Source organism: Ovis aries, chromosome 7 (genome assembly GCF_016772045.2).
Source record: "Ovis aries strain OAR_USU_Benz2616 breed Rambouillet chromosome 7, ARS-UI_Ramb_v3.0, whole genome shotgun sequence".
NCBI classification, from domain to species: Eukaryota; Metazoa; Chordata; class Mammalia; order Artiodactyla; family Bovidae; genus Ovis; species Ovis aries.
Window position 1 is genome coordinate 80,885,172 of NC_056060.1, and position 24,728 is coordinate 80,909,899.

Here is a 24,728-nt window from a genome sequence, read left to right on the forward strand (position 1 = left end):
GGAGCGCCTGTTGGAAGACCTGCATGAACCTCCATTTTTCCCCTTGCTTCCATCCACAATGGTTCATCTGCTGAGCCAGTCATCAGAATCTGACTTGCCGTCCTGTAGGTTGTCCAGAATTTCATCTGACTTAGAAGCCCCTGGCTCTGTTCTGAGTGCCGTGGGAGCCTGGCCAGTCTATGGCACAAAGGCCAGCTGAACCCCATGACCTCAGCCCTGAAGAGCGCACAGGAGAGGAGAACACCCCCGCAGCATCTTGCCTAGGACCTTTCAGACTCTTTGGTGAACCATCCTCTACTCACTATTCTCTGTTCCCCAGCTGGGTGGGAAAACAAGCCACCTGATTACAATCTTGAGGCTGGGAGCCCTGCATGTCCTTGTTTAGATAAACTTCCTTAAAGAGCCAAGAACAGCCCTGAGTTTAATTTCCTAGGGTGTTTCTCTGTGCTGAGTGCTTAACTAGAGAGAAGGTTAAACAGAGTACTGAGCTGATGGCAAATACACAAGACTGATTCCCCAGCCTCAGCCATGGAAGGGGTTTGAGGGGCTGGATCTTGGGGCCCCGTGTGCTGCCACAACCCAGATCTACATCTTCTGGAATTCCTTGCAAAACAGCAGACGTATTGTGAGGACTTTCTTTCCTCCTACCCTCATGCCCCAAGCAAGGCAGATGTTTACTTCCAGCACTAAGAGAAGGAGGGCGTGTGGGCAGACATGGGAGGAATGCTAACCAGAGCTAACCCAAGTCAGATCAGCAGACTGGCCACTAGCCAGCCTCTGCCTTGCCCTCTGGGGACAAGCTGGGTCTCTGTGCCCTGGTCTGTAGGTTAAGGTTCTGATTCAAGGCTCTGTCACTTCCCCTCTGATGCTTTTAATATTATTAATCATCCTTTTGCTGAGAAGGTAACTCATACAACAAAAGAAACCTGAGACCGACCCTTACCTAGAGGCTGCCAGAACCAAAGGAGTTTCCTGCATTTCTCTTCATGTCAGTTTCTTCATTCAAAAAAGGAGTGGTAATTGTATTCGGTTTGCAGGATTTTGTTTTTAATTAAAAGTAATGTATACCAGGCACAGTGCTTGGAAACTACTACCCCCTTAAGAAAGGGTTGCTACTGCTATTACTGTTACACCCCCTCACAGTATGTGTTGTTGATCTGGGCTGTGAGTTTGAGAACTAAGATTGTGTGTAGGGTTGATACCAGTGATAGTACCTGGCATGGCAGAGGTGTGCGATCAATGAATAAGTCTGGAATTTGAGCAAGGGGCAGTAGCCACCAGGAAGTACAGAGCAATTTTCTGCTCTATTTCCTGGGTCAATGGTTCTTCAATTATTTGTGTTCCAGACACATCTGATGAGACTGACATATTCAGACAACTATGAGTCAGTGATAATTGCTACTCAATCCCTGTTAGGAAAGAACCATGTCTCCCAGTATCTGTAAAAGTAACCACCGTGGTCCCACCGTTTATTTGAATACCCTTTGGCACTGCGGTTGGGGGTAGAATGCTTACTGCCCTGACCTCCCTGACTAACGTACACAAGAAGAATTCTCACATGTTCATTTAGCCACCATATTTCTTGGCGACTAGTCTGACAACATACCTTGTACCTTTTCCCAGCACTACAGGCCATCGCCGGGGCTTCCCCAGTGGCTCAGCAGTAAAGAATCCGCCTGCAATGCAGGGGATGCCAGTTTGATCCCTGGATTGGGAAGATCCCCTGGAGTAGGAAATGGCAACCCATCTTTAGTACGGACACAGGAGCCTGGCGGGCTATAGTCCATGGGGTCACAAAGAGTTGGACACGATTGGGCGCCTGAGCGTGCTTGCACAGGCTGTAGCCGTGGTGTGTTGGTCCACAGATCTCAGGAAAGCATGGAACATTGCCCTTGGAATTCCAAGATATAGCTTTGCAGTCTCTATTCATCAATAATCAACAAGGTCCTTGACATGTAGTCATTTGTAATTTTACTAAGAAGTCAATTTTCAAAAATTAGCTATTATACGAGTAATATATGAGTATATATATTGCAAACTGCTTATACAGTAGAGAAATATACAATGGAAACCTGTAGAGGTAGTCTTTACTTGTATCAGTCAAAGTAGGACATGTTACACTGCAGTAACACACACACACACACACCCCACCACCCAAACTCTCAGTGGCTTATTGCAATAAATGTTTATTTCTTATTCACAGCACATGTTTTTCACAAGTTGGCTACAAGCTCTGCTTCTTGCTTTTTTCACTCCAGAACCAAAGCTGATGGGAACACCTAGCCTCTATCTGGAACACTGTCAATCTGGTGGCAGAAGATGACAAGACAGATGAGGTCCTGACTTCTAAAACTTTGCACAAAAGTGACCAACATCACTTCTTTGGCCAAAGCAAGTCACATGCCATTCCCGAGATCGACAGTGTGGGACTGTATCTTCCTGCAGAGAGGAGCACAGCTGGGAAAGAAAGTTGAAAGTTTGGGGAATGAGATGACATCTCCTTCTACCTCCTCTTAGGATGACTTTCCGCCCAGAGGTAACTGCTCTCAACGCTTCAGTTCCCTGTCTGATAAATTTGCCTGCGTGTGTGTGTGTGAATGAAAATATATATGCACAGAAGCATAGAATGTTCGCATCTTGTTCTGCAGCTTGCTCTGCTCCCTTAATCTGCCTCAGAAACCTTTACATGCAGTATATATAAGCCTATCCCACTCCTTCTAACAACTATATGGCATTTCATGCCATAATATGTTTAAACTCTTGGTGTATTTTTGAATGTCTTCAAAATGTTTTTCTATTACAATTAATGTTGTGATATTTATCCTTATGCACATGTCTTTGCACATATGTATATTTCTGAATAATAGGTTTCTAGAAATTAACTGTTAAAGCAGAACACGTGCACCTTACGATTTCTGATAGATACTGCCAATTTACATTGAAAAATGCCTTCATCAGGGTACACAGATGTCAGCAGTGTGCCTGACCTTCCAAATCCTCAACAACTCTTAATATTATTATTAAGCTTTTTTTCCTTTGTTGATCTGGTGAATTTTCAAAATGTAGTTCATCGTTTTCATGCATTTCCTTGTTTATTGGTGAGGTCAAGTGTTTGTGTTTATTGGCTAATTTCACAGTATTTTCTTTTAGAGTTGTCTATTTCCACTCTTTGCTCATTTTCTAGTGGTTGTTTTTCCCTTCACATTTGAATATGTTGAACTATACTTTTCCTCAATATTAATCCATTCATCTTGTAGCTGGAATGTGTATCCTCATTTCCCCCTTGTTTGCCCCTGGCAATCACTTTTCTACTCTCTGCTTCTCTGAGTTTGGCTTTAGAAGATCCTACATGTAAGTGAGATCATATAGTATTCATCTTTCTCTGTCTGACTTATTTCCCTTAGTATAATGCCCTCAGGGTCCCATGTTTTTGCAAATGGCAGGGTTTCCTTCTTTTTTGTGACCAAAGAATATATATACCATATTTCATTTCTCTATCCATCCCTCAAAGAAGCTTAGGTTATTTCCATACCTTGGCTATTGTGAATATTGCTGCCATAACTGGGAGTGCAGACATCTCCTGGAGATGATAATTTCGTTTCACTTAAATATATACCCAGAGATGGAATTGCTGGATTATAGGAAGTTCTATTTTTAATTTTGGGGGAGGGGGAACTCTACACTTTTCCACACTGGCTGTGCCATTGTTTTTAATTTTGTTCATGGCATCTTTTTGTTGCAAAGTTTGCCATTTTCACGTAATCGAATCTCTGCTTATTTAAAGTTTCCAGGTTTGAAGTCTTGTTAAGACTTTTCTTAACTCAGAAATTCTCTTCTATATACAGATATTTTAAAGTTGATGGTTTTGTTTTATGTTTAGCTCTTTACTCATAAGGAATTCATTATTGGATCAAGTGTATGGTGGGGTAGTAGAGGCTCAATTTTCTCTGCCCTAAAGCAGGTAGCTTATCACCCCAATACCATTTATTGGATATTTCCTCCTTTCTCCAATTGGTTTGAAATGTACCACGAATTAAATTCTTAGCATTTAAAAAATGTATTCTGTATCTTAAGGCATCAGATTTTATGGTGGAGCTGGTGTACAGGTGTGCATACCTCAGGGAGTGTGAGGTTAATTATAGCACCCATGGATTGTCACAAACATTTCCTGCTCGTTGTAATTACGCTCACAAACATAAAGACTTCCTTATATGTAATGAATGATTCTGACAATTGCTGATGATGCTTGTCAAGGTACTAGCGACCTAGGTCCCTGGACTGTTTAATCAATAGAAATTGGTAAGAGGCCAGACTAGGAATTCAAGCAAGACTTTATTAGAAGTGAAAACAAAGACCAGCTTCCCTTGCTCACTCTCTGTGGAGGGCAGGCTGGTTCTTTAAAGAGGCTAGGGGTGGATCTGTGGGTTGAGCCCAGGGAGGTTTAGGCGGTCTGCCCACCGGGTTGGTGGTGCCATGTGCAGGGACCATGTGCAGAGCCCCACTTTTGCTCTCTGCACCTCAGAAATGGCGGTCGGTTTGGGGCGGCATGTTGTACCTTATTGTTGATAATTTGTCCCAGCTGCGCATGTGTGCAGTTATTTTTAGTCCTCTATAGTTTCTTTGTGTTCTGTTGCTGGAGGAGATGTTACCCAGGGGCAAGCCCTTCAGTAAAGGGCCTCAGGTGCCAGGTCCCAGGCTATCTCAAAGGGATCTAAAGAAGTGAGCGACCATTACAGTTAACTGGAGTCTTATAGTAATAGACGGGCTTCCCAGATGGCGCTAGTGGTAAACAAACTGCCTGCCAGTGCAAGATATGCAGGAGACACGAGTTCAGTCCCTGGGGTGAGAAGATCCCCTGGAGGAGGGCATTGCAACCTACTCCAGTATTCTTGCCTGGAGAAACCCATGGACAGAGGAGCCTGGCGGGCTACAGTCCATGGGATCACAGAGAGTCAGACACAACTGAAGAAACCTTAGCATGCATGCCAAGTAATAGAATTATTAAAGTTTTTAAGGGGTCATTTTCATTTTTCAGTTATTCTTTAATACATTTTACTTAGGGTCTGTTTGGGTTTGGCGATCCTCAGGAATTCAGGGATTCAGTAGTTCTGGGGTGAGTCCCTAGAAGCATTTGGGTTCTCCTGTGCCGGGAGCTTTCCTGGTGCCCAAGATTCTCCTGCAACTGATTTTACCTTGAGGGCAGGAGCGGGTGAGATTCTTCCAGGTGTTTCCATAGCACACAGTTAGTGAAAGAAAAAGCTGCCCTCTGTGCATCCATTTTTCTCACCGCCGGTAGCTCTTGATCCAACGGCAACCTGAGTGGCCCTTCTCCACATTTTCTCAGAAATGCCTCACGCCGGTCTGGTCAGAGGCATCTGAAGATGCCAGGCTGGGGGCAGAGGAGTGTGGGTAGTGTTCAGAGAATGGCTGACCTCAGAAGGCAGACGCTTTGAGCCTCCCGTGCCCTGGGGGGTGGACTTAGAACAGACAAGTAGCTGATAAGTTGACAATTGCCAGCAGGAAAGGGGAATGGGTCAGAGGTCTGCCCCGTTCCACATCCCGCTCTCCTACTGCACCCGCCCTGGCTGCTTGGTGTCCCAGGATGAGCCACTTCATCTACACCCTGAAGGAAGATCAGATGATAACCTGAAGCAAGGCGAGCTGCCTGGGCTGAGGACACAAAACTGAAAACTGCGTGGAGAATGTGGAGAATGCCTCACAGGTAAAGGAACTGCTGGCTGCCAGTCTGGGCCAGGGATCTCCCGGCCCTGGGCTGCCTTCCAGCCAGCCAGTAGGTGTCTTCTCCTTTCTCTAGAGAGCTTTCACCTCTGGAGGGCTCCACGCCTGGAGCCCAGGCCTGCTGCGCCCCAGCCAGGGTTTCTCAAACTCTTCCTGCTAAACCAGCCCCACCCCAGGCCAATGTGATTTCTCTGGCGTCTCCACCTTGATCTTTAACACTGAAGCAAGGGTGTCTTCTACATCAAGTGTCTATGCTTGTTTTGATATCAAAATTGCATTTTCAATTTCATGCCTGACCTCCCCTCCCCCTTCCCATCAGGTCCCAGTATAAAACTCAATGCTGCTCTGTACTTCACAGGGCTCATCATGGTTGTAATTAGTTTATGATGTTTGCCCAATCATGTATTTGCTGTCTTTCCCACTAGAGTGTAAGCTCCAGGAGGGTAGTGGCTGTGTCTGTCTTGGTGGGAGCATTCTCAGGGGCTGGCTGTGCCTATTTGTGGCCTTTAGCCTTGGTGGTGAGAGCCTTCTTACGATTAAGCTCCTGCTTCCTTTCACCAGAAGAAAGGCCTGATACCTCACAAAGGGGTTATTGTTCTTGGAGGGTCCAGGTGAGAGGAGCCATCCATCATTGCTGGGGCCCAGTCCGATCACAATTCCTGGCCCCCTCCCAATGAGACAATGACATCATCTCAGAATATATACAAAGGACAGCCTATTCTGTCAGTCTGTCTGTGGAGAATTACTTTAAGCTCATTCCTGCTGTATTAGGTACATAATATCATAACTCAGAGTTTCCCAGATTTAGTTCAAGGGCATAGATGATTTGGTTAGACATTTGATTTTTAGAAATGTCATTTCCAGGAAGAATTTGAAATATGTCTTCCTGAGGGTACAAAATTACCTCGATTTGGAAGAGGAGCTGATTTCTCAAAAAAGTAATTGTAAATTGTGTCAACCTCCCTCATCTATGGGTCTAGTTCTCCCATCTCTTACACAGGGATTTTCTGTGACAACACTTATCTTTATTGCTCTTGATATCCACAGAGCACTGTTAAAAAGATTTATTGGTTAAGAAATGCAAATTCCTTAAAACAGCAAAGTGCTCACTCTAAGTTTCATGTGAAGGTATGATTAAACAAACGAGCCAGCATTTGAAGACAGTGCTAATGAAAAGTAGTCCAAAATCTGAATTGTGGAGTAGCTATTTTTATCATAATTGCTTACATTTATTTGCACATATATTATGTCACTAAACTGAGTTCTTTGTGTGAATCAGCTCATTTAATTCTCACAGAAACCATCGGATAGAGGGAGAATTTGATGCCCGTTTCATAGATGAGTAAACTGATATTAATAATTGGGAGGGAATACGTAACTCTCCCAGGATCATGCCTAGTGGGGAACTGGGCCAGAGCTCTGGTTCTGATTTATACTGTTCTGTGGTCCAGGCTGTTACCACTGGACAGGAATAAGTGTTACCCAGTCGTGTCTGGCTGCTCACAGCTTGAAAATCAACATGCAAGAGAGATTTGGGTAGAAAGGAAAGTTGCTTTTAATCAGAATGCCAGCAACCTGGAGAGATAGTGGATTCAGGGGCTCCCAAAACCCAACTCTGAAGACTCTGCTTGGCTATGAAAGTTTTTAAAGTGAAAAGGGGACGCAATCTCAGTTAATCATTGAGATGGGAGGTCATAGTTGTTGCCATCCCCCACTGTGCAGGCTTCTGTGTAGGTTTGTTGACTTCTTGCAATTTTCTTCATATGCTATTGTGTTCACACAGTTAGTTTGTGGGCTTACTGAAGGGAAAGCTAGGGAGGAGATCTGGTCACCTGATAATTATTTATTCTTAATTTCTATTTCTTTGATTTGTGGAAAGAACCAACAAATTAGGTGAGGTGCTTCCCTGGTGGCTCAGACAGTATAGAATCTGCCTGCAATGCAGGAGACCTGGGTTTGATCCCTGGGTTGGAAAGATCCCCTGGAGAAGAGAATGGCAACCCACTCCAGTGTTTTTGCCTGGAGAATCCCTATGGACGGAGGAGCCTGGTGGGCTATAGACCATGGTGTCAACTGAGCGACTAACACTGATTGTGTGATCAAAAGATTTGAAAGGTGTGTGAGGGCCAGAGATGAGGAGAGCATGGGGGTGCCTGGTTTAAGGGTGGTGGCAAGACAGAAGAGTGCCTCCTGTAAAGAGTTCTTTTCAGGCAAAAGCTCCTGACACAAGCAGTGGACATTTGTGTCTAAGAAAGAAAAAATTTTCACCACTCCAAGTTCAAGTGCTGGTTAAGCCTGTGTTGCTCAATCCAGGGCCTTACAGGTTTGTTTCAATCATCCAGTTCATAATGATCCTTTCTAAGTGGCTCATTGGTTCATTCACTTTTTTAGGTGATGGAAAACCTGTTTTTCCTCTTTAAAATCTTATGTTTATTACAACTTAACAACCTCCAACTTTATTACAATCTTACAAATACAATTTTCAGAAGTGACTTTGGCCCATGTTTAAAATGCTTCAAGATCCAAATTTCCATTTGACCAGTCATCAGATAGGAAGTTCTGACTAGTGGTACTCTTATTTTTTAAAAAATTTTTAATTGGAGGATGATTGCTTTATAGTGTTGAGTTGGTTTCTGTACAACAGACGTGAATCAGCTGTAAGTATACATATGTCCCCTCCCTCCTGAGCCTCCCTCTCACCCCCTCTGCCCCCTCTATGTCGTCACAGAGCAGCAGGCTGAGCTCCCTGCGTTCCGCAGCAGCCCCCACTAGCTGGCTATTTTACGCATGGCGGTGTGCATGTCCCAATGCTGCTCTCTCAATTTGTCCACACTCTTCCTCTCCCGCTGCGTCCGCAAGTGCTTTCTCTTCGTCTGCATCTCTGTTCCTGCCCTGCAAATAGGTTCATAGGTACCATTTTCCATGTGTTGATATTCAAAGTACCTGTTCAAATTCCTAGTCCAGTAGTTATCTTGCTGTAAACATTTATCTCATTTTATTCTTCCAGTCACCCTCTTGGTCCCATTTTTTTCAGAGAAGGAAACTGGGGCTCAGACCAGATGAGCCCGAGGTCACACAGCTAGTGGACTAAGGATAAGGGTTGACTGCAGATCTGACATCACAGCCTGAGCTTTTAATCCCCATTCTTTAGTATCTTTCCAGTGAGGGCCAGGGAGTCTGGAGATAGGGGCTGTAGTAATTCAGGAAGATTCCATGGAGGAAGTGGAGGATGAGTTGGATTTTGAAGATTACATCAGAAAGATGAGAATTACACTGGGGAGGGAGTAAGGCAGAAAAACAAACAGAGCAGGCTCCCTTGCTTTTGTAGAGGAGGTGAATTAGACCATTTTGCGGTTGACATTGCCAATTAATTTTCAATTCAACACCTGCCTTGCTGTTAGAGCTTAATCTTATTATAGCAGATCTCTTTGCATTCCTTTTGTTTGTGCAGATTTTACATGCAGGGGTTTTAAGTCAATCAATGAGCATCTGTGCTGAAAGGAATTATATTGTGTGCATAAAAATAATTGCTCAATTCCTCTCTGAACCAAGAAAAACCTATCTAATTCCTGTCTTAGAGGTAGAGTGATGTAATAGAGGAATAAAAGCAGTTACCTAACTACCTCTCCTCTATTTTCTAGTCCATTCCACAATGTCCAGGAAAATGAATTTATACTGTTTGGAGGAAAAGCTGAGATCAGCATAACTAATCTGAATTCAGCATAGAGACAGTGTCCTTGACAGTCATGCTCAATGTGCGTAACTGTGCAAGGTATTCCAACAGCAGAGAGGAACCAGCTGAGACACAGGTTTGAACTTTAATTTTCCACATGTGACATCAAGATATACTACTGTCCTTTTTTTTTTTTTCCTTCTGCTTTTTATCATCCCACCATGGAAATGCCTCATACAAAATATTCTTTCTGAAATATCTGGTCATTTTTTCCAAGTCACTTAATTTTCCGCAGGTTGTTGACTCTGTGTTCTTGTCTTTAAATCATCTACTTCATTCACCGTTTCCATCTTTCTTGTCGTTTTTGCAGAAAGTAATTTTTTCAAAGACATTTCAATGTACAGTAGGGGGAAATTACTTCATTTTTATTTAGCATCTTCAAAAACTTTCCCCGTTTCAGAGAAAGCTGGAGTCAAGTGATTTTCTCCTCTGTATATCTGGGCAACTCAGTTTCTCTATTTCTATACAAAGATAAACTTCATTGGTAGCAGCCACCTAGCCATCATTGCTGCTGCTAAGTCACTTCAGTCGTATCCGACTCTGTGCGACCCCATAGACGGCAGCCCACCAGGCTCCCCTGTCTCTGGGATTCTCCAGGCAAGAGCACTGGAGTGGGCTGCCATTGGGTGGGGCCAAACCTCCTCTCAGCTCCAATAGGTAGCCCTGCCTGGCCTAGGCTCCTGGAAGCCCAGTAGTCCTGGTCACAAGATTTGGCTCAGAGACGAGCCAGTCAGTGCAAAGCTTTGACACTGCTGTTGGTTGGTTGTGAGAGACAAGCTTTCCTATTACATGAGAATAAGCGTGAATTCTTCCTATAGTCATTAGGAAGTTAGCCCTAAGAGGCAACAAACACTGAGTATAGAAAAGAGAGGTAGAAAGAACTTGAGTCCTCACATCATTGTAGTCATCAAAATAGTCCATTTACCTCTGGGCTCTCACTTAGCCATTAAATCTCTTCTTGTTTGTGAGTTCCAGTTAGGTTTCGTTGCTTACAACCAGAAACCTTTTGTCTAATATACCTGACTATTGGATTGAACAGAAACATTGTATTACACCTCAAAATGCTAGACTTCTGTGCTTCCACTGCAGGAAGGACATGGTTTGATCCCTGAGCAGGGAAGTTCAACACGCCACGTGATACAGCAAAAAATAAAGCAGTCTATCCAGTCTACCCATCTAACAGTAGAATGTCAGGTAATTAAATTGCATCTGCTGATAATGTATTAGCTAGGACGGATGAGGCTGTTGTAACAATGTCATAACAATTGGAAACAATTGTGTGCCTGGTCAGCAGCTGGCTTTGTTCTACATGGTTTCATTGGCTTTTCAGGAACCTGGGTTCCTTCCATCTTTTGGGTCCCCCATCCGTAGGGCCTCTCATCACCCTCATGGATCTGGCAGAAGGAAGAGGAAGAAGAAGAGGACAACCCTGCTTCTTTAAAGACTTGGCCCAGAAATGGGACAAACTCTTTCCACTATCCCTTGATGAAAACTGGTCACACGGGCACATCTAACTGCAAAGAAGCCCAGGAAGAGGAGATGGATTTTGGGTAACTAGTTCCTAGTCTTGGCCCAATTAGGATATTTTAGGGGATTTCCCTGGTGGCTCAGTGATAAAGAATCTGCCTACCAATTCAGGAGACTTAGGAGATGCTGGTTTGATCCCTGGGTCAGGAAGATCCCTGGGTCAGGAAGATCCCTTGAAGAAGGGAATGGCAACCCACTCCAGTATTTTTGCCTTGGAAATCCTATGGACAGAGGAGCCTGGCGGGTTACAGTCCATGGGGTCGCAAAAGAGTCAGACACAGCTGAGCAGCTAAACAACAAGGAGATTAACAAATACGTAGGAAAAAGCCACAGAGCATTGTGCATAGTCAGCCCACGCTTTCTAAGGTCCCACGTCTCTAAATGCTTAAGTCCTGTCTCCTTCTGTTCTTGCTCTTTTCCAGGCATGTGAGTTCATTCATGATGTTCTCAAATGCAAATACACCCCACCATCCCCTGATGAGTGAGGTGGATGTCATCTGAAGTTCTTGGAGGGAGACAGAAATGTAATCAAATTCCTCCAAGGACATCAGTTCTTTCCTCCAAAATTGTCTTCCCTGGTAGTAGGCTCACCTTACTCGCTACTCTTCTCTATCACAGGCTTCTTTTTCACAGTCTCCAGTCCCTGAAAATGTCTTCATTGCCTGAGCAATTCTACTCTTGCCCTTTGTTGTATGTTACATGTTTGTTATATGTCCACTCAGCAAAACACAAACCTGATATTAACCCTAAAACCAAACAATATATTTTTTCTTTCAGCATACCCCTCAGGGAAGTTGACAAATCATTCATTGAACAAAAAAGTTCTCTTCTTGGGGCAGGGCTGGGTGGAGAGTTGCCAAATAAGAAAAGGAATTCTATGTAAAAATTCATTTTCATAGAAAGACTAGAAGGATATTTCCAAAATGTTGACAGTGTTTATTTCTAGGTAACTGGATTGCTACTGGTCTTTTCCCTCACGTGTGTTCTTATACTTTAATTTTTGTTTCCCTACCTTTCAAATTTTCTATTGTACATGATGTATTTCTTTAAGCTAAAAAAAATAATAAAGAAAATTTTCTTTTGTTCAGTTTCGTTTATCAGGAGGGAAATGCAAATTAAAAGCACAATGAGATACCACTTCACCCCAATTAGGATGGGAATTATGGGAAAAAAATAGAACAGGAAATAACAAGTGTTGGCAAGAATAGAGTGAAATTAGAACCCTTGTGCATGTTGATAGGAATGTAAAATGGTGCAGCCACTGTAGAAAATAGTATGATGGTTTCTCAAAAAAAAATTAAATATAGTATTACCGTATGATCCAGCAACTCTATTTCTCCCCACACAGAAGAATTGAAAGCAAGGTCTTGAAGAGACAGTTGTACGCCCATGTTCATAGCAGCACTGTTCACAGTAGCCAAGAGATGAAAGCAACCTACATGTCCATAAATAAATGAATAAATAAAATGTGGCATAGATGTATGATAAAACATTATGCAGCTTTAAAAGGAAGGAATTCTGGCATGTGCACACAGATGATCCTTGAGGATATTATGCCAAGTGAAATAAGTCACAAAAAGACATTGTAAAATTCCACTTCTGTGAGATAACTCTGTGGGTGCTAAGTCACTTCCGTCACGTCTGACTCTTTGTGACCCTGTGGACTGTAGCCTTTCAGGCTCCTCTGTCCAAGGGATTCTCCAGGCAAGAATACTGGAGTGGGTTGCCCTGCCTGCCTCCAGGGGATTTTCCTGACCCAGGGATTGAACCCACATCTCTTGTGTCTCCTGCATCAGCAGGCGGGTTCTTTACCACTAGCACCACCTGGGAAACCCATACGAGGTACCTAGGGTGGTCAAATTCACAGAAACAGAAAGCAATATGGTTGTTGCCAGGCACTGGGGGAGTCAGGGATGGGTTGTTAGTGTTTAATGGGAACAGAGTTTTAGATGGAAAAGGTGAAAATGTTCTGGAGATGGATGGTGGGGATGGTTGCACAACAGTGTAAATGTACTTAATGTCACTGAACTGTACACTTAAAAATGATTAACATGGTAAATTTTCCATTATATATATTTTTTGCAGTTTTTTAAGAGATGAATTTATGTTTCCATAGGCAATTTTACAAGAATTCTTGACTTGGATGGCTTGTGATCTCTTTTGAAAACCAAATAGTTCCCTTGTTTGGGTTTTCCACCTACACAGTATGCCTTTTTAAATGCATTTGTAAAAGAAGAAATACTTATTATACCCATATTACATAAGGCTCGTTAATAAGATATGACTTCTCCAAAGTTTTGCTATCTAATAAGTGGGCAAGACTGGTGAGCAACTAACTACAATCCACAGGGAAATGCAATAGTGGCCAAGTGTAGAGAGGTGCTGTGCTGTCGCTTCAGTCGTTTTGACCCTATGGACTGAAGCCCACCAGGCTCCTCTGTCCATGGGCTTCTTCAGGCAAGAATACTAGTCTAGAGTGGGTTGCCATGCCCTCCTCCAGGGCACCTTCCTGACCCAGGGATCGAACCTGTGGCTCCTGCATTGCAGGCGGATTCTTTACCACTGAGCCATCAGGGAAGCCCAAGGATAGAGGTACAGGCAGTGAACTCTGCCTGGGTAGTTAAAGAGGCTTTTCAGAGAAAGATGTGTTTAAACTGGACCTTGAAGAACTCCTAGGAATTTACTAAAGGAGAAGAAGGGATGGACGTAGGAGGCACTTTGAAAAGTGACCTAGAGGTGGGGGACAGCATGGGACAGAAGGAAATCAATCACCCCAGTCTTAGGGCATCAGGGGACCCTGAACATGCCTGGCTGAACACTTGCAGTGGGGCAAGCTCAGGCCTGGACCTGGCAGTGTTGTTTTTCCTGGAGAGATGACCCAGGATGTGGACTGAACTCAGAAAGCAAAGTCCAAGCCAGCCATGTGTCAGGGCCAGAGCTGAGACTCTGGCTGTGTGGTATGATTCTAGAGGGACATGGAGCAAGCCACGGCTTCCAGAGCAGAGAAATGCTCCCCAGCTGTTGGTGCCTGATTGCATGCCGCTGTTGGCTTTGCAGTCTGAGAAGGAAAAGAGTAGAAGTGCTTTTCATTGAACGTAAAAGCTTATGTAACGTTTCCTGTTGGCATCTTGAACTTGGCCAATCTACTGCGTGTCGCCCCCCAATACCCATGCATGTGGACGATGCAGGGCGATGGTGTGCAGGTGATGCACAGCTGGCCCAGGCGGGGGCGAACAGAGCGTGTTTGGGAACTGGAAATCTGCGGGTGCCGCGTCAGTCATTCTGAGTCGTGGGATGTGGCTGGGTTTGGGGGAGGAGACTGGTTTGTGAAAAGGAGATGGAGGGCTTGTAGAACTATGTCTTGGACCTGAGAGATGGTCAAGGTCCATTCATTCACTAGTTCATTGTCAGCCGATGTGGGTCATTCTTGTCACTGCAGCTGCTTCTGCTCTTTGAAGCCTCTGCCATGTGTTGGTCCTGCCGTCTGCTGGGTACTTCTATTTCAGGCAACCATAATGATGGTTGTTACACCTCTTGTCTGCATACGCAGACTCCCCTAAGAGGAATTTTAACCCTCCTCCCAAGGCCACAAGAGTGTCCAGGATCCATGAACATTCTCATCTGGCCATGGCGGAGGCACGTGTAGGGGACAGGTCATGTGGAGAATCCTACAAACATATCCGATCTCATTTTTCAAGTTCCCAGAATCCTATCACTTCCCTGGGGTCAGACCTTGACTCTCTTACCCAAGTAGCGCATGAACCTCCACCCTCTTCCCTTCTTGGAAGCCTCCTTAATTCCCCAGGTGGGCCTGACTCACAAACAGTTGGAAATTCCCTGCCTGGGGACACCCAGGTCTGGGAGCACAAAGCCCTGGCTGCCTTTCCTGGAAGGGAGAGGGAGAAGTTATCTTTCCATTGTTTTTGCTGATATAGGTCAGAGTAGCACCAAAGATAAGTTATAACTAATTTCTCAATATCTCACTTTGTTCACATGGATGGTCTCACTTGCCTGAACACCTGGAGACAGGTGAGCTGTGTTGCTCAGTCAGGTGGAGCCACGGCCCTACCACTTGTTAGCCTGTTCCTAAGTCTTTGTTGACTCCCCAGGATGTAACTTGTGGATACTTTTTGGTGGGCCATGGATGGCTACTTCATTTCCTTTTATTTAGATTCACTGCTGCTCCTGTATAGCACCTCCCATCTCATCCCAGCTCTCTCTTGTCCTCTCCTAGTCATTCTGCATCCTCAGGCACAGAGCCCCAGGGCATCTGATCTGATTTTAGGGCAGAGTCCCGCTGATGGAACAGGACCTAACATTAGCAAAGCAATGACAAAGGGTTGGGAATCTAAAGTATGGACCTCCTTTTGATGTTGTTGTTTAGTCGCTCAGTCGTGTCCAGCTCTTTGAGACCCCGTGGACTGTAGCCCACTAGGCTCCTCTGTCCATGGGGTTTCCCAGGCAAGAATACTGGAGTGGGTTGCCATTTCCTTCTCCAGGATGATCTTCCTGACCCAGGGATCAAACCTGAGTCTCCTGCATTGCAGGCAGATTCTTTAAAGCCGAGCTGCCAGGGACTCTCCTTACACTCAAACAATTCTAAAACTAGTTTTGAACTAGGAATCCTGGCACGCCTGACCCAGAGGAGTACTGTCATTTGTGACAAGCCAGCTGTCCCCAAGCCCCGGTCAAGAACCCCTGGGATCAAATGGCCTGAACTCTGCTAAAGGGACAAGGTCCTTCTTTTCTGGGCTCTGAAATGATTAAGTGGCTCAACGGAAGCACTTATCTTTGTTCACTGAAGGAAGGGCCTTGTTGGTTAGCTTTTTATAGAGTGTCCTTTAAGGAAGTTCGCAACCTGCCAGATGCTCTCTGTCTGATTTTCCATCTTGTCTGGGTTATTAGTGAAGCTGAAGCCAATCTTCCCCCTGATGTCCAAATGCAGGGAATTGATGAGCTCTTTACAATGGAAGATTTGTTAACATCAGGGCCATTCCTTAGGCGTCATTTTCCAGCCACTCCCAGCAATCTTTGGGCCTGAACTCCATGTCTGGTGTCTGGGATGTACATCAACAGTTTTAAGGCCTCTTCTGCTTGTCAGATCCTGCCCTCCTTGCCCACCTTTCCCAGGTTTGGAGGCTCTGCCCTTTCGCCTCCTCCTGGCTGTAGCCCCCAGAGAGTTTGCGGGCATGTCACCGTGCTTGCTGCAGCAGCCTATGTGCAGAACAGATACAGCATCCCACAGTCTGATTTATGCTTCCCAGATCTATCACATCAACCGCATACCCAGGCAGGCTGATATTTTAGGAGCGTGAATCAGAGTGTCTGGCAGGGTGCCCTCTGCAGCCGAGCTCCGGCTGCAGGCATAATGAAGTTGGTGGGGAGGGGGAAGAACTCAACTTATCGGGGAGGAAATGTGTGTCAGTAACAAGTCTGCCTGGCAACAGCACCAGGAGAGATCCCAGGACCAGAGTTAGCATTTCCACATTGGCGGAGCAACATCACACAGCGCAATTTTCCTCCTTAGTGGGCCGATAATTCTCTTAAAAAAAAAAAAAAAAAAAAGAAGGAAAGTAGGTATTTTGGAGAATACATTCTCCAAAAGATATTCCCTAACCTGCCACCAAACGGGAAGACTGTGATAAACTGAAATGTCACCCAGCTGGGGCTGTCCACGCAGATGTTATACATGAATAGTAAGAGATGAGCTTCTGTGATGGAATGAGAGGCAAGAAGATGAAGCTGAAAGAGGCAGAACTGACTGACTCTGTGAGACTCGGTGTAGGACTCTGCCTGGGGATAGGGCTTAAGACTAGGGACGTAGGGAAATATTCCTTTATTTTTTCCCAATCTCTTAGGTATGTGCTGCTACATATAGTTTCCTATTTCTCAAGGAGTCTATTCAGAATGAGGGAAAAAATGGAACAAGGACTGATCTGGACATCTGAACATGTGTGACTATGTCAAGAGCAGTGGCTCCCTTTCTTTTTTCTTTTAACCTCTACATTCCAAAGCCTAGAGCAGCCATAGACACCTGATAGCAGCTTCCTACAGGTGTGTTGAACCAAAAACAGAGGCTCTGTACTTTGAGTGCCCTTGAGTGTATCTCTTCCCCACTCCAGGCACCCTTTTTTACCATCAGGAAGATGAACCGATGATCTCTTAGGGATCATCCCTGGTCCAACACTCTAGGCCCCCAAGGTCAAAATGAGTTTTACAGTTTTTTAAAAGCAGGGACTTAAACATATTCCCATAAATGTTTATATCTCAAATGCCTGATCTTCAGGTTCAGCTTTATTATCTGTGTGTGCCTACAAGTCTTCAGGCTTGAATGTTCCCATGAATACATCATTCAGTGGTATCTGGGATACATTTACATTTTTAGCATCAGTGTAATTCTATTTGGTTTTATGCCATAGGAAGTTCAAGCCTGATTCAATTAAGGGGTTTCATAAAACGAGTTTTTAAAACGGAAGGACAATGCATTGCACATATTATACCATTGTACTTTGTGTTGTTATCCAATCAGACATGTTGGGGGGTGGCTCGTGCTTTGGTCCAAGAATCTGTTAGCAATACGTAAAGTTGAATATTTTACCATCTTATTTGGAAGCATGGAATTTAAGAGCTGGAATGAATCTTTGAGGTAGGCAGGCATCACCTACTAAAACAAGGGAAGAGAACTTTGGGTGAGTTTTTGCATACCTCTCACCTCCTAATGTAACTTTCATATTGTTGGCCTGAAAAACAACAGAAGAGCCCGGGTTGCTAACCTGGGAACGAGGCAAGGGTCGGGAGCATCAATGAGAATTGCATCCAATCTGAGCATGCGTCCCTTTCCTAGCAAGATTGCAATTTCTGTCTGTCAGAGAAGGGGCAGAGGTAACCGTGCAGATCTGCACAAAGGGAGAATTCTTCCCAGGGAACAGCTGCAGCCGCCTGATTTCACAAAGCACGCGCTGAAGAGAAGCAACCTTCCATGGAAATAGAGTTGAAGTCAATCCAGACTTAACGCTGGGGAACATTGAGTCAGTTCAGACAGACTGAGGAGTTATAGCAATGAGCTAAAACATCTGGTCTGAGTAAGCAGGTGTGGTAGCAGTAGAACCCAGAAGGGAATCTCAAACCAAAAAGGATGAGAAGCCAAAGTTCTGAGATCACCCAAGAGAGGTATGAGGCGAGAGCAGAAATCACAGGGACACTTTCCTAAGTTCTCCCGAGGTTGTGTAGTTGCAGGGAGGCCCCTAGTCTTACCCAGTCAGAAGTATAAGCTGTAATGGAGAAGGCAGGACTCACCATCAAACCTGAGGACCAGGGGAAGTTGAATCCTGGGGACTGAAAAGAGAAGCTAGAGGCAACCTGGGGGAATGGAGGAAAGGGAAGGGTCAAGGCAGCAGATTCAGAACAAAGGCAGTGAGCCTTAAATTCCTGGAGTTCTTTTGTGTGATGTTTGATCCATGGCTAGGGGGACCATTCAAAGGAGCTACATCAAAGTTTGGACAAATAAAAGGACTCACACAGGATTACGACAGAATTATTTCCTTTAGACAATGTCCTTAAATATTAGAAGTTAATACCAGAACCACAACTATATGTATCTTCATTTTATTTTGGCTACAGCAATGTTACCCCAAAACTGGGCCCATCTCTTGGTGGGTGTCATGCCAAGAGACAAAACAGAGACAAGATTTGGAGAAGGAAGAATTTATTATTCACAGCAAGTAGGAACACCAGCGAAGTTTTAAGCTTAGGGTACATGCCTGTTTGGGGCTTCCCGGGCACTCAGCGGTAAAGAATCTGCCTGCAATGCAGGAGCTGCAGGACCTGTGGGTTCAAACCCTGGATCAGGGAGATCCCCTGGAGGACGGCATGGCAACCTGCTCTTGTATTCTTGCCTGCAGAATCCCATGGACAGAGGAGCCTGACGGGCTACAGTCCATAGGGTCACGAAGAGTCAGACACGCCTGAAGTGACTGAGCACACACGCACACACTTGCATATTGATGAAGGGGCTTGAGCAGAGAGAATTCAACATTGAACTCGGACAAAGGTTGACAGAGTCCAAGGTTTACTTGATTGAAATCACAACTGTCAGAAAAGGTCACTGTCACCATTCCTTAGGTTCTGCCCTAAGGAGTCTTAGGTCAGTAGTTACTTTGCTCCACCTAAGCAGGGTCCTGAGTTTGTGCAGAACTCAAAGATGTGTATCAGATTGTGATACATATCCCTTGAGAAGAAGCTTGGACTCTGTTTTATTGCTGAGCTATTGCTTCTTGAGTGCGTTTCATTTCTTTGTTCCCCAGAGATCAGTAAATACTGAGACCTGCTCAAGGGCAAGCATTGTGGCAAGGCTCAGATCACAAAATGGCTTCTCTTATGTCAAGAAAGCCATGCCTGATTCTCTTTCTCTGGGGACCACCCCACCCTATCTACTAACAGTAACAGAAAACCCAGCAGAAAGGAAGTTTAACCATAAGAAATGTTCGTTATCTGATAAAGCAGGAAGCTAGGTGAGATATGGCAATTCCAGGATTCTCCCAGTCAGGGCCCCCTAGCCTCTGCAAGAACCTAATTCACTCCATCCATATTCTCATCCTCAGAGTGGTGTCCTCTTAGGATGGCTCTTCTCACGGCTTCTGCAGTTTCAGGCATCCATGTAGACAATTCTGTCCAAGACAGGAGAAAAAAAGAAAGTCCTGCATTTGTGTAATTTCTTAAGAGCAAGGAATCCCTTCCCAGAAGTATCTCTCACAATTTTTCCTCACATCTTTTCAACCATAATTGCAGTACATTCCTATGCAATTGCCAAAGCAATCTTTTGGCAAGAGAAGCTAGATAAACAGGCTAGCTGAGACTGATGAAGATTCATTCGTTAGGGCCTTCCCCTTACTACTTTGAATGGGATTTTTTTTTTTTTTCACTTTCCCTGTCAGATATTTCATTGTTAATGTATAGAAACACAACTGATTTTTGTATGTTGATTTTGTATCCTGTTCAGTTCAGTTGCTCAGTCATGTCTGACTCTTTGCAGTCCCATGAGTGGCAGCATGCCAGGCTTCCCTGTCCATCACCAACTCCCGGAGCTTACTCAAACTCATGTCCATCGAGTCGGAATGCCATCCAACCATCTCATCTTCTGTCATCCCCTTCTCTCCTGCCTTCAATCTTTCCCAGCATCAGGGTCTTTTCCAATGAGTCAGTTATTTGCATCACGTGGCCAAAATATTGGAGTTTCAGCTTCAGCATCAGTCTTTCCAATGAATATTCAGGGCTGATTTCCTTTAGGTTAGACTGATTTGATCTCCTTGCAGTCCAAAGGACTCTCAAGAATCTTCTCCAACACCACAGTTCAAAAGCATCAGTTCTTTGGTCCTCAGCTTTCTTTATGGTCCAACTCTCACATCTATACATAACTACTGGAAAAACCATAGCTTTGACTAGATATACTTTTGTTGGCAAAGTAATGTCTCTGCTGTTTAATATGCTGTCTAGGTTGGTCAAAACTTTTCTTCCAAGGAACAAGCGTCTTTTATTTTCATGGCTATAGTCACCATCCACAGTGATTTTGGAGCCCAAGAAAATAAAGTCTGTCACTGTTTCCATTGTTTCCCCATCTATTTGCCATAAATTATGGGATTGGATGCTGTGATCTTCATTTTTTGAGTGTTGAGCTTTAAGCCAGCTTTTTAACTCTCCTCTTTCACTTTCATCAAGAGGCTCTTTAGTTCCTCTTCCCTTTATGACATAAGGGTGGTGACATCTGCAAATCTGAGGTTATTGTTATTTCTCCCAGCAATCTTGATTCTAGCTTGTGCTTCATCCAGCCTGGCATTTTGGGTGATGCACTCTGCATATAAGTTAAATAAGCAGGGTGACAATACACAGCCTCGATGTACTTCTTTCCCAATTTGGAACCAGCCCATTGTTCCATGTCCAGTTCTAACTGTTGCTCCTTGACCTTCATACAGATTTCTCTGGAGGCAGTTCAGCTGGTCTGGTATTCCCATCTCTTTCAGAATTTCCCACAGTTAGTTAGTTGTGATCCACACAATCTAAGGCTTTGGCATAGTCAATAAAGCAGAAGTAGATGTTTTTCTGGAATTCTCTTGCCTTTTCTATGATGCATCGGATGTTGGAAATTTGATCTCTGGTTCCTCTGCCTTTCTAAATCCAGCTTGAACATCTGGAAGTTCTTGGTTCATGTACTGTTGAAGCCTGGCTTGGAGAATTTTGAGCATTACTTTGCTAGTGTGTGAAATGAGTGCAGTTGTGTGGTAATTTGAACATTCTTTGGCTTGCCTTTCTTTGGAATTGGAATGAAAACTGACCTATTCCAGTCCTGTGGCCACTGCTGAGTTTTCCAAATTTGCTGGCATATTGAGTGCAGCACTTTCACAGCATTATCTTTCAGGATTTGAAATAGCTCTACTGGGATTCCATCACCTCCACTAGCTTTGTTCATAGTGATGGTTTCTAAGGCCCACTTGACTTCACATTCCAGGATGTCTGGCTCTAGGTGAGTAATCACACCATCGTGATTATCTTGGTTGTGAAGATACACGATGTACAGTTCTTCTGTGTATTCTTGCCACCTCTTCTTAATATCTTCTGCTTCTGTTAGGTCCATACCATTTCTGTCCTTTATCGAGCACATCTTTGCATGAAATGTTCCCTTGGTATCTCTAATCTTCTTGAAAGATCTCTAGTCTTTCCCACTCTGCTGTTTTCCTCTATTTCTCTGCACTGATCACTGAGGAAGGCTTTCTTATCTCTCCTTGCTATTCTTTGGAACTCTGCATTCAGATGCTTATATCTTTCCCTTTCTCCTCTGTTTTTGGCTTCTCTTCTATCACAGCTCTTTGTAAGGCCTCCTCAGACAGCCATTTTGCTTTTTTGTACTTTTTCATGGGGATGATCTTGATCCCTGTCTCCTGTACAATGTCACGAACCTCCATTCATAGTTCATCAGGCAGTCTGTCTATCAGATCTAGTCCCTTAAATCTATTTCTCACTTCCACTATATGAAGACCTACAAGACCTTTTAGAACTAACACCCCAAAAAGATGTCCTTTTCATTGTAGGGGACTGGCATCCAAAAGTAGGAAGTCAAGAAACACCTGGAGTAACAGGAAAATTTAGCCTTGGAATACGGAATGAAGCAGGACAAAGGCTAATAGAGTTTTGCCAAGAGAATGCACTGGTCATAGCAAACACCCTCTTCCAACAACACAAGAGAAGACTCTACACATGGACATCACCAGATGGTCCACACCGAAATCAGATTCATTATATTCTTTGCTGCCAAAGATGGAGAAGCTCTATACAGTCAGCAAAAACAAGACCGGGAGCTGACTGTGGCTCAGATCATGAACTCCTTATTGCCAAATTCAGACTTGAATTGAAGAAAGTAGGGAAAACCGCTAGACCATTCAGGTATGACCTAAATTAAATCCCTTATGATTATACAGTGGAAGTAAGAAATAGATTTAAAGGACTAGATCTGATAGATAGAGTGCCTGATACATATTAATAAATGTATGCCTATAAATGAATGTGATTAGTCACTCAGTCATGTCTGACTCTTTGCGACCCCATGGACTGTAGCCCCCCAGACTCCTTTGTCCATGGGGATTCTCCAGGCAAGAATACTGGAGTGGGTTGCCATGCCCTCCACCAGGGGATCTTTCCAACCCAGGGATCGAACCGGGGTCTCCTGCATTTCAGGTGGATTCTTTACCAGCTGAGATACTATTTTTATTTTAATAATCTTGAAGTCAATTTTGGAAAAAAGTCATTTCCCATGTATAAGGAACAAGCTTGGTGCCCTAGACTGTGTGTTAGGAAGGCAGCTATGCTCAACCCTATATCACCAACACCATACTAGACTTTGTGTTAGGGACCATGGCTCCCAACCTTCTGACTCTCACTGCTCTCATCACAGATCAAGGCACACTAAAGGAAAACTAGTATCTACTGAGTTCCAGCTCTTTGAGAAGAGTCGTGAGAAGTGCGTTTCGAATAGTTTCGGCCCATGTAAACGCACTGTGGTTCCCCCTCTCAGACTGGCTCTCTGAGTGTCTCCCCTCTAACTAAGCTGACCTGGCAGTGGAAGCAGACACTCGATAAACACATCTGACAGAAGCTGCAGGAAAACAACAAAGAAGGCCATCTGTCTTTGGCTGTGATGACAGCGTCAATAGCGCGTGCATCTTGAATAGGTTTCCCTGAAGTGATGGTGATTCTAGCCGCCCGTTCAGTACAGCTCCTCTCTCTCCTCTGTTCTCATCAGTGACCAGTGAGTGATGACAGGTCACTATTCCATTTGAAACTCAAGAGCCAGACTTCTGTAGCCCAATGCCGTTTTCTCCTAGCTCAAAGATGAGTCAGTGTCAATGAATTACAAGGGGGATCTGATGAGTATGGAGATTTAAAGGTCCACCCTTCTCATATCTCCTGTTCCCACCCACTTTAGCTTTCTTCCTTTCTCCGCACTGCCTCAAATTTTTGCCCTCTTCATCCTCCTTACTCTGTGCCCCCTGTCTGTGAATTTGGGTAGGATGAATTCACGCAGCCAACCAGACTTCCCTACCTCAGAGGGGTGGAGCGCATTTCCCAGCCACAGAAGAAAACCAGCTTAGTTTTCACAATACATCAGTTTTCCTCACTCTAAGTTACCTTGAGACAGTAACCAATATGGCCCCCAATTTTTATTATTTACAACCTTGGATGCCATTCTTGGTTGTTTATTCCACAAGCTACACTCTCTGCTGGGTTGACTCATCACGGGGATGCCAGGTACTCACCAAGTTTGTTCCAAGGGAACTAACACGTGAATCCATCCCTTGCTCACCCCTTGCTCAACTGCTGAATGAGCCAAAGAGAAAGTTTTTTGTTTTGTTTTGGCCTTGAGCGGCATGTGGAATCTTAGTTTCCCCTAAACATGTATTGGAAGCACTGAGCTTTAACCACTAGACTGGCAGGGAAGTCCCAAGAGAAAGGATTTTTAATTGGGTCCTGTTTTGATAAGATTTTACATGTTACCTTTAAAATAAACACATAAAAACCTTCCTCTTCTACTCTCCCAATTTGTAGCAAAATAAATAAAAGAAAAGAACACTGCAGGGAGGGAGACAAGGGGAGAAGAGGTTCTCTCAGCAGCTACACATTAACTTGGAAATTTATAGATAATTTCAAAGAGGGGGAAATTTAGAACAAATTATGTTTCCTGTAAAAGCAGCCATTGCCTGTATTTAATGGATATATGGAAGAACTTTTTGTCATCTGTGCCTGGATTTATTTGCTTCAATTATCTTCGTGGATGTCAATTTCAACTTTTCCTCATCCCTTGAAAGACAGGACATTGTTTATTAAAAAGGAGATCTAATTCCTTTCTAAAGTATGAGGTGCCTGTCGTGTCACTAAAGAAAAGTGTCTGTAAGCAGCCCCCTCTGCAGGGGTGGACGTAGGATCCTTGCTCAGATAAGATGATTAGATCTCAGCATCACATCTGATGGGTACAAACTTGAGTGTCATACCCTTAAAGCAACGTTTCTCAATCCAGTTTGCACATTCAAATCACGTGTGTGTGTGTGTGTGGTGTGTGTGTGTGTGTGTGTGTGTGTGTGTGTACAGACACATACACACAGATTTCCTGGGCCTCACCCTGGAGACTCTGATTCAATTGGCCTGAGGGCCAGGCATTGGTAGGTTTGAAAAGCTCCCTAGTGAA

At 44.2% G+C, this 24,728-nt stretch overlaps 1 protein-coding gene across 1 annotated transcript in view; it reads left to right on the forward strand.

Annotated features, from left to right (window-relative positions):
- Positions 1-24,728, forward strand: part of SIPA1L1 (signal induced proliferation associated 1 like 1) — a 502,483-nt gene that overhangs the window by 16,642 nt on the left and 461,113 nt on the right. Inside the window, exon 2 of the mRNA XM_060418233.1 lies at positions 2,259-2,536. The gene's annotated coding sequence lies outside the window, so the exon portion shown is untranslated. The remainder of the gene's footprint in view (positions 1-2,258; positions 2,537-24,728) is intronic.